The sequence below is a fragment of the Cervus canadensis genome, chromosome X (assembly GCF_019320065.1).
Source record: "Cervus canadensis isolate Bull #8, Minnesota chromosome X, ASM1932006v1, whole genome shotgun sequence".
NCBI lineage: Eukaryota > Metazoa > Chordata > Mammalia > Artiodactyla > Cervidae > Cervus > Cervus canadensis.
Genome location: NC_057419.1, coordinates 58,124,451 through 58,135,336, shown reverse-complemented (window position 1 = coordinate 58,135,336; position 10,886 = coordinate 58,124,451). Strand labels below are relative to the sequence as shown.

Sequence of the window (10,886 nt, the reverse complement as noted above, 5' to 3'; positions counted from 1 at the left end):
ATGTCTTTTTTTTTTTTTTTCTGTGTGTCTGTTGCTCTGAGAGTGTGTGTATGTGTGTTACTTCATGTTTCCCAATATGCCTGTGCAGTTTCCTGCATCTGTGTATGGATGTGTGTCTCCAGTCATCTAAACGAGTCTATATTTTCTGTGTGTTTTGTCTAATCCATGCTGTGGTCAAATTGTTGACTAACAGAATGACTTAACATTGTCTTATGCAATTTTGGGTGCAGGAATAGTCATCTTTTTCCCTATATGTGCTTCTGTATTCTACTTGTTAATCTAGACTCTGCTGAACTTGATTGATTAAAACAGCTATTTCAAATTGCCTGAGCTCCATGGCGTAGCTACAGCTTGAAATCAAATTACTGCTGGCTGTAGAAATTACCATAATGTGTTTGGCTTAATTTCCAGACAAGAATTTAGGGCCTTACCACCTATCTATGCAAATATATCCAGCTAAATGAGGCCATAACTGGGAGATTTTTTTGCAAATGGAACTCCAGCTCAATGACAGCACTCTGATGCCTTGAATGAAGTGAGGAGGGGGCTGCAGCCCTGAAGGACTCCAGACCCCTGATTATGGTTTGATTATGCCTCAAGACAGAAGGACAGAGTCCACAGGCTTTAGGTCACTTAGAGTTTAGATCATCCACTTCATTTTCTTTTCATTTTAGCCTGTGAAATGGGGAGTCTTATCATCATGCTTTGTTCTCATCCCCAGGAGTCATCAGTTCCACCATGCCGAGTAGGTTGTCAATAGGTTTGTGTTGCCTTGAATTGAAATAAGCCAAGGCTCAAAGAAAAATAAAATGAAATTTATCTAAGCTCTCATAAAGGAATGAGAACTTGAGCCCTGGTTTCTGAATTTCCTGTTAAGAGCTCTTGTAATCATATTATGCTGCTCAGGATTGAGATAGCTCAGGTTCAGATCTCTGGAGGGAATGGCTTATGCTGCACTGACCAATGATGTGACTGGGACCGGTTCCTTGTCCCTCTCTGGGCCTTAGTGCTCTCATCTTTACCATGGAAAGATTAGACTATGAGGTCTTAAATGGGCCTTTACAATTCTATTCCTAGGAATTTGTGACCAACACTGAGAACAGAAACTGGTATGCCCTTTGGTGAAGTAGAAAGGGGAGGAAACAGTTAGGGCCTGTGTCACAGTCTGTGTGTTACACCCTTCCCCCTTCTCCTGACTCCAAGTCTCCATTAAAAGAAGTAAAATAACTTTTCCAGTTTAGGAAATCTTACTCCAACCCAAAAGCCACTGGGCCTCTGGGAAGTGGGGCAGCATGTCCGGCCTGTAGCCTCCAAAACCTTATAGGGCTAGAAAGACCTAAATGACTGGCTGGGCAGGTGGGGAATGATTGGCCCAGAGAAATTCTCCAGTTCCGGAGGATATAATCCTTGTGGGGAAGGGGGGCGACTGCCACTCAGCCCTGGGCAGATTGGCAGACTGGGCCAAGCCAGTGTGTTCTGGAAAGGACAGGAATGATGTCATGGGACGCTTTGGGCTGCAACAACAGGAAACCACTGAGTGTTTACATTGGCTTGTAGAGCCCAGGCAGCCTGTTTTTTCTTCACTTCCTCAGTCTATCTGTTTCCTCTGATTCAAATACTATGAAGAGGGACTCACTGCCCAGGCCAGGAAAAGCGGAAGGGAGGACCTCAGAAGAAACAGCCTCCTTCCCAGCTCAGAGGGCTAGATGATTGGGAGAGAAGGCGAGCATTACTCTAGCTGGGGCCCTGCCAAGGACAGACCTTAGGAAGGGAAGCAAGGTAGTTAGAATATATGCTCTGAGTGCTCTGCTACTCCACAGAGAAATACTTCAGAATTCTTCCTAGGACTTAAGTTATAAACCTGGAACCATCTTGGTCTTCTTCTTAGATCAAATCAATCACCATGTCTTATGAATTCAACTGAATTGAATCCATCTAATCGACAGCAAATTTGTGTGCTAAGTGTTGTGCTTTGCTGTGTGTGTGTCTATATGAGATACAAAGATGGAAAAGACAGTTCTTACCCTCAACAATTGATGATAGAGTGATATAGTGGCAGTAGGATTTCCTCCATGTGTTTTGTTTTTTCATCCCTTGGGTTTTTCCACCAGTTCAGGTCCCCTATCACTTCGCACCTGCATGCAGCAGTATTTTTTAATTAATTTATTTATTTTAATTAGATAATTGGAGGCTAATTACTTTACAATATTGTGATGGTTTTTACCATATATAGACATGAATCAGCCACAGGTGTACATGTGCCCCCCCATTCTGAACCCCCCTCCCACCTCCATCCCCACCCCATCTCTCTGGTTGTCCCAGAGCACTGGCTTTGAGTGCCATATATCATACATCGATCTTGCATTGGTCATCTATTTTACATATGGTAATATACATGTTCCAATGCTATTCTCTCAAATCATCCCACACTTGCTTTCTCCCAGAGTCCAAAAGTCCGTTCTTTACATTTGTGTCTCTTTTTCTGTTTTGTGTATAGGGTCGTCATTAATGTCTTTTTGAATTCCATATATATGCATTAATATACTGTATTGGTGTTTCTCTTTCTGACTTATTTCACTCTGTATATGGAGTGGGCATACTTACTTCGCTTACTTTACATACATACTTACTTCACTTACTTACTTCAGTTTCATCCACCTTATTAAAACTGACTCTAATGTATTCTTCTTTATAACTGAATAATATTCCATTGTGTATATGTACCACAGCTTCATTATCCATTTATCTGCTGATGGACATCTAGATTGCTTCCATGTCCTGGCTATTGCAAACAGTGCTGCAATTAATATTAGGGTACATGTATCTCTTTCAATTCTGATTTCCTAGGGGTGTATGCCCAGCAGTGGGATTGTTATTTCATACAGCAGTTCTATTTCCAGTGTTTTTAAGGAATCTCCACACTGTTCTCCATAGTGGCTGTACTTGTTTGCATTCCCACCAACAGTGTAAGAGGGTTCCCTTTTCTCCACGCCCTCTCCAGAGGAGATAGGGAGTCTACCTGAAAAAGAATTCAGAATAATGATAGTAAAAATGATCCAAAATCTTGAAAACAAAATGGAATCACAGATAAATAGACTAGAGACAAGGATTGAGAAAATGCAAGAAATGTTTAACAAGGACATAGAAGAAATTCCTTGGTGGCTCAGATAGTAAAGAATCTTCCTAGAATGCAGGAGACCTGGATTTGATCCCTGGGTCAGGAAGATCCCCTGGAGAAGGAAATGGCAGCCCACTCCAGTATTCTTGCCTGGAGAATTCCATGGACAGAGAAGTCTGGCAGGCTAAAGTCTATACAGTCCATGGAGTTGCAAAGAGCCAGACATGACTAAAACACACACACACACAGAGAAGAAATAAAGAAGAGTCAATCAGTAATGCAACAGTCTTTTAACTGATCTCTATTTCCCTTCTTTTCCTCTCCCATGCGTTATACTGAAGTGACTCTGTCCCACCTCCCCAGCCCCCATCACTTGCTTCAAGCTCCTAGGCAGTATGACAGAGTGGTTCAGAATGTGGTCTTGGTGCCAGGAAGACCTGAGTTTGAATGTTTACCTTATCACTCACCACTGGCTATTTGAAAGTGAACAGTGGCTTTGCTTTTCCAAACCCTTGCTTCTCTAGCCTCAGTTTCTTCATTAGCTGAATGAAGATGCAAACTAATGCACGGGGCTGTTCTGAGAATTAAATGAAATAATGTATGGTATATATGTGTCCAGTGCAGAGTTAACACTTGATAAATGGTGATTTTAATTACTATCCCTCAGATATACCAAGTTTTTTAAATTTATTTTAATTGGAGTATAATTACTTTGCAATATTGTGGTGGTTTTTGCCATACATCAACATGAATCAGCCACCAGTGCACGTGTGTCCCCTATCCTGAACCCCCCTCCCACCTCCCTCCCTTCCTCATCCCTCTGGGTTGTCCCAGAGCACTGGCTTTGAGTGCCCAGCTTCATGCATTGAACTTGCACTTGTCATCTATTTTACATATGATAACATACATGTTTCAATGCTATTCTCTCAAATCATCCCACCCTTGCCTTCTCCCACATAGTCCAAAAGTCTGTTTTTACATCTATGTCTCTTTTGCTGCCTTGCATATAGGATCATCGTTACCATCTCTCTAAATTCCATATATATATGTTAATATACTATATTGGTGTTTCTCTTTCTGACTTACTTCACTCTGTATAATATGCTCCAGTTTCATTCACCTCATTAGAACTGACTCAAATGTGTTCTTTTTAATAGCTGAGTAATATTCCATTGTGTATATGTACCACAAATTCCTTATCTGTTCATCTGCTGATGGCAGATGTACCAATTTATTTTTAATCTATCTTAGCTTCTTTATGCCATCTGAGACAGGATCCTTTCTCTTTAAGCCTGCTTCAACTTGTAGAGCAGAGATACCACCTAGAGCTTTCCAATCACCCCACTGAGGCCAGTGAGGGGGAAAAAAATGTGCCCAAGGTTATATCGACAGCAAATTCTATAATCATGGTGAAAACCACTACTAGAACTAAAACTTGGATTCTCCAGAATCTTAGCTTAACAATGGTTCCAGTGCACCATGCTGAATTTATACAGCACCAACTGCTAGACTAAACCCTTAGCCCTTAAGATTCATCAACTGTAATACTTCTTTACTCTGAGATGATGTGTGTATTTATGTGTGTGTGTGTGTGTGTGTGTGTAGTATCACTACTGCTAAACTACAATAATAACTTTATCAAGCATTATTATGAACACTGTATAAGTATCAACTCATTTCATCCTTACAACAACCCTTTAAGGTAGTTGCTAATATTATTAGACCCATTTAATAGATGAAAAGATAGGCTCTGATAGGTTGTATGATTTGCCCAAGGTTACAGTGCTAGAAATGACAGGTCCAGGATGTAAATAGTAGCCTATTACCTGACTTCAAGTTGATGAGCACTTGACTTCAAGTAACCTGACTTCAAGTTGATGAGCACTTGACTTCAAGTAACCTAACTTCAAGTTGATGAGCACTTAAAATGTTTTTACTCTTACTAAGGAATTTTTTTTAATTTAATTTTTTAAAAAAAATTTTGTATTGGGGTATAGCAGTTTCCCTGGTGGCTCAGAAGATAAAGAATCTGCCTGCAATGTAGGAGACCGAGGTTCGATCCCTGGACCAGGAAGACCCCCTGGGAAAGGGAATGGCAACTCACTGAAATATTCTTGCTTGGAGAATTCCATGGACAGAGGAGCCTAGAGGATTACAGTCCATGGAGTCACAAAGAGTCGGATACAACTGAGCATCTAACACACAGAGCCAGTTAACAATGTTGTAATAGCTTTGAGTGAATGGCAAAGGGACTCAGCCATACATACACATGTATCCATTCTCCCCCAAACTCCCCTCCCATCCAGGCTGCCACATAACATTGAGCAGAAGAAATTTAATTTTTGATGTTATATTAAAATATATTTATTTTAATATTTATTAACTTTATATTAATAAATCTAAAGTTAAAGTTTAATAGCCACTTGAAGCCAGTGGCTACCATGTTGAACAGAGAACATATAGGCTATCCTGCTTCTCCAGACTCCAGAGGATAGGAATCATATTTAATAAACTTGGGTCATGGTACGTATATTAAGTTCAAATTCAGTGAAGTTAGGAGTATCTTGTGATTCAGGCAAGAAGGAGGACTATACTATGGCAGTCATAGTCAGGAGGGATATTTGAGAAAGCATTGTAATAGCCATTATCATAGATAGCCAACAGGCATTAAATACTTCCTATGTGAGAAGGAACTGTTCTAAGTGCTCTATGTTAATTAATTCATAACCTTATAAAGTAGATATAAGTACTGTTATCATTGCCACTTTTCAGGTGAAAGCACTGAGGCACAGAAAATTTAAGTGACTAGTAAGTTGCAGAGCCAGGATATAAGCCAAGAAAAGCCAGCATTAGAACCCAATCTTAGCCACCACTCTATATTGTGCAGAAGATGATAGTTTCTGTGGGACTCAGTGTTGGGTGAGATGTGGGGACTCATCTCAATCAAAGATGACTTACATGTTTTTTGTTTTTTGTTTTTTTGGTCTGGGAACTCTGGGTATCCAGTAGGACACATGTGCCTATGGAATACTGGGGCAGAGGAACAGATGTACAGGGTGCAATATGAAGATTTTGGTTTGGTCCATAGCAGGGTTGTGTTGCATGTAAGATGTCCAGGGGAAGATATCCAGTAGAAGGTTGGCCATGTGGGTCTGGAGCTCAGAGAATTGTGCAGAGCTATAGATAGACCATTGAAAGTCTTCAGAATAATAATGGTAATTGAAGTCATAGGAGTAGATGTGATTTCTCAGGTATAATTGGTACTATTAACAAAGGCCAAAAAATACTATGCATCAACATGAAGGAGAGACTCTCTGGTAGTGGAATTTGATGTAGAATGTAAGAACTTCTTTTGAAGCTTGTTGCAGATAGGCAAGAAAAAATAAAGAAACAAGAAACTGAACATTTTTCCCTGTAGGGGAATCTTCTCTGGGTTCCCCCAGTGTGAATGGCTTTCCCCAAAACCTATGCTTACCCAGTGGACTCTAGCTCAGACTATGGCTCCATATTGAACACAACTTTTTGCAAATCATGCAAATCCAAAACCTGGGGATCATCTTCAACTTTTCCATCTCCCTCACCTATCATATCCAATCTATTATCAAAGTCTGTTGGCTTGTTCCAAAACATATTCTGAACTTGACCACTTGTCTTCACCTCCATTCCCCTTGTCTAAGCTACCATTACTTTTCTTCCCATAAAACTGAAATAGCCTCCTTCTTGATCTTACTTATAGTTTGTTCTTACAGTCAGCCCTTACAATCAGTTCTCAATAGTTGGTTCCTACAGTCAGCCCTTAAAATCAGTTCTCAACCCAGGATCCAAAATTATAATGTTAAAACAAAAGTTAGTTCATATTGCTCCTCTGCTCACAACTGCCCCGTGGCTCCCCCTCACACCCAGGATTTATAATTCTGTTAAAGATGCCCAGCACACAGAAGACCCCAAATAGCCAAAGCAATCTTGAGAAAGAAGAATGGAACTGGAGGAATCAACCTGCCTGACTTCAGACTACAGTACAAAGCTATAATTATCAAGGCAGTATGGTACTGGCACAAAGGCAGAAATATAGATCAATTGAACAAAATAGAATGTCCAGAGATAAATCCACACACCTATGGACACCTTATCTTTGACAAAGGAGACAAAAATATACAATGGAGAAAAGACAGTCCCTTCAACAAGTGGTGCTGGGAAAACTGGTCAACTACATGTAAAAGAATGAAACTAGAACACTTTCTAACACCATCCACAAAAATAAACTCAAAATGGATTAAAGACTTACATGTAAGACCAGAAACTATAAAACTCTTAGAGGAAAACAGACAGAACACTCTCTGACATAAATCACAGCAAGATCCTCTATGACCCACCTCCCAGAGTAATGGAAATAAAAACAAAAATAAACAAATGGGATCTAATTAAACTTAGAAGCTTTAGCACAATGAAGGAAACTCTAATCAAGGTAAAAATACAACCCTCAGAATGGGAGAAAGTAATAGCAAATGAAACAACTGACAAAGGATTAATCTCCAAAATATACAGCAGCTCATGAAGTTCAATACCAGAAAAACAAACAACCCAATCAAAAAGTGGTCAAAAGACCTAAACAGACTTTTCTCCAAAGACATACAGATGGCTAATAAACACATGAAAAGATTCTCAATATCACTCATTACTAGAGAAATGCAAATCAAAACCGCAGTAAGGAATCATCTCATGCCTGTCAGAATGGACATCATCAAGAAGTCTACAAACAGGGAGGCCCAAATCTGAGGATTCCAGCTGGGCTGGGCTTGCTAAGGTAGAGGCAGAATCGAGAGGAGGCCTTCACCACTGGTCCGGATGGGGGATGTCAAAGAACAGTGTCCTCAGCTTGCTTCCAATAGGTGGACTTGGATGAGCATGATGAGAAGAAGTTCCCAGATGAGGAAGACAGGGGTAATGGGCAGGCCAAGCCCAACCAGGGCGAGGTAGATTCCTTCCTGCAGCAAAGAAAAATGACAGCTTCCTCACAGGCAGTTCTGAAACCCACTCCCCACAACCACATCAACACCAAGAGTCAGGCAGTGAAGGATCCAGCAGGCAGCATTGTCTTGAAGGTGTTCCTCTCATTTAAAGCTAATGATATTGAAAAGGCAGTCCAACCCTTGGATAAGAATGGTATGGATCTCTTAATGAAGTATAATTATAGAGGCTTTGAAAGCCCCCCTGACAATAGCAGTCTATGTTATTGCAGTGTCATGAAAAAGAGTGGGGTCCACTGTGTGAGTCTTGACTGCAAGGAAAACTGTGTAGTCTGGTGGAAACTGAATTTCCCCCATGGTGTAGGAGTTGCTTGTACAAAGACCAAAACAAGCAAATGGCACCGCTGCTATTCGGGTAGCATCTGTTTCTCTCATCTTTGTCTTCTTGTTCCCTTTTCATGTCTATAAAGAAGAAAATTACGTATCAGTTTTCCTTTAATAAAAATTGGCATAAAACAGAGGAAATGTTTCAACAGAAGTGTATCACAATCTCAGAATTATTTCAATGATGGGTATACCAGTGTGTACATAGCATAATTTTCATTCAACTTTAATTGTGCAATTGCTAACTTCTATTGGCTTGTGTGGGGTGTTTTTGTTTATTGTTTGTTTGGGGGAGGTTTTTTGTTTATTTGTTTTGTTTTTGACTAATGGTGAGAAATTTGATCAGAATTGGAGGCCAGCTTCTTAACTTATTGCTAGCCAGGAAAACATCTTTACAAAAAAAAAAAAAAATGTTTGACAGACTAGTAGCCATTAACATTGCAATACTGGATCAAACTTCCCTTATTTAAATGAAATGTGTTTCTGGAACAAATGGTGGCTGAAAACCACAACCAAGTCCACCTCTGTTTCTGCTTGTCTCCAGATTATGTGAGTTTTAAGTATGCTTCTTCCTCTCAACACCACTAATCATGGCCTCTTGATTTCTCTGTGGTCACCCAGGGTAAAGAGCAAGGATTCTTGCTGTACCCAAATGTATCTATAAAATGCCAGATCTTGTTTGGCATAAGCATAAATTTTGTTTTCCAATAATATGACCTTTTTTGGGAAACTACTCCAAATCAGAAAAGATGTAGAAACTATGATGTAGTTCAAACTCTGGGCAGCCTCCGAATGAAGAAATACTTTCTTTAGAATTGTAGTAGCTGCCTTTGACTTTATGAGGTATATAATTAGTATTCAGTATATCCTATAAATGCCTTCTTTATTGAGCCCATCTTTGCAAGAAATGTTCCCTTGGTATCTCTAATTTTCTTGAAGAGATCTCTAGTCTTTCCTATTCTATTATTTTCCTCTATTTCTTTGCATTGATCATTGAGGAAAGCTTGCTTATCCCTCCTTGCTATTCTTTGGAACTCTGTATTGAAATGGTTATATCTTTCCTTTTCTCCTTTGCTTTTCACTTCCCTTCTTTTCACAGCTATTTGTAAGGCCACCTCAGACAGCCATTTTGCTTTTTTGCATTTCTTTTTCTTGGGGATGGTCTTGATTCCTGTTTCCTGTACAATGACACGAACCTCTGTCCATAGTTCATCAGGCACTCTGTCTATCAGATCTAGTCCCTTAAATCTATTTCTCACTTCCACTGTATAAGGGATTTGATTTAGGTCATACTTGAATGGTCTAGAGGTTTTCTCCACTTTCCTCAATTTCAGTCTGAATTTGGCAATAAGGAGTTCATGATCTGAGCCACAGTCAGCTCCTGGTCTTGTTTTTGCTGACTATATAGAGCTTGACAAAAGACAGAAATGGTAGGGACCTAACAAAAGCAGAAGATATTAAGAAGAGGTGGCAAGAATACACGGAAGAACTGTACAAAAAAGATCTTCACGACCCAGATAATCACAACGGTGTGATCACTCACCTACAGCCAGACATCCTGGAATGTGAAGCCAAGTGGGGCTTACGAAGCATCACTATGAACAAGGCTAGTGGAGGTGATGGAATTCCAGTTAAGCTACTTCAAATCCTGAAAGATTATGCCTGTGAAAGTGCTGCACTCACTATGCCAGCAAATTTGGAAAACACAGCGGCCACAGGACTGGAAAATGTCAGTTTTCATTCCAATCCCAAAGAAAGGCAATGCCAAAGAATGCTCAAATTATCACACAATTGCACTCATCTCACACACTAGTAAAGTAATGCTTAAAATTCTCCAAGCCAGGCTTCAGCAATATGTGAACAGTGAACTTCCAGATGTTCAAGCTGGTTTTAGAAAAGGCAAAGGAACCAGAGATCAAATTGCCAACATATGCTGGATCACCAAAAAAGCAAGAAAGTTCCAGATAAACATCTATTTCTGCTTTATTGACGATGCCAAAGACTTTGACTGTGTGGATCACAATAAACTGTGGAAAATTCTGAAAGAGATGGGAATACCAGACCACCTGACCTGCCTCTTGAGAAACCTGTATGCAGGTCAGGAAGCAGCAGTTAGAACTTGACATGGAACAACAGACTGGTTCCAAATCAGGAAAGGAGTACATCAAGGCTGTATATTGTCACCCTGCTTATTTAACTTATATGCAGAGTACATCATGAGAAACACTGGGCTGGATGAAGCACAAACTGGAATCAAGATTGCCAGGAGAAATATCAATAACCTCAGATATGCAAGTGACACCACCTTTATGGCAGAAAGTGAAGAAGAACTAAAGAGTCTCTTGATGAAAGTAAAGAGGAGGGTGAAAAAGTTGGCTTAAAACTCAACATTCAGAAAACTATAATCGTGGCATCCG

General features: G+C 40.0%; 1 pseudogene; it reads left to right on the top strand.

Annotated features, from left to right (window-relative positions):
* Window positions 1-738: 738 nt before the first annotated feature.
* On the top strand, window positions 739-8,416 carry LOC122435572 (annotated as a pseudogene).
* Window positions 8,417-10,886: the final 2,470 nt, after the last annotated feature.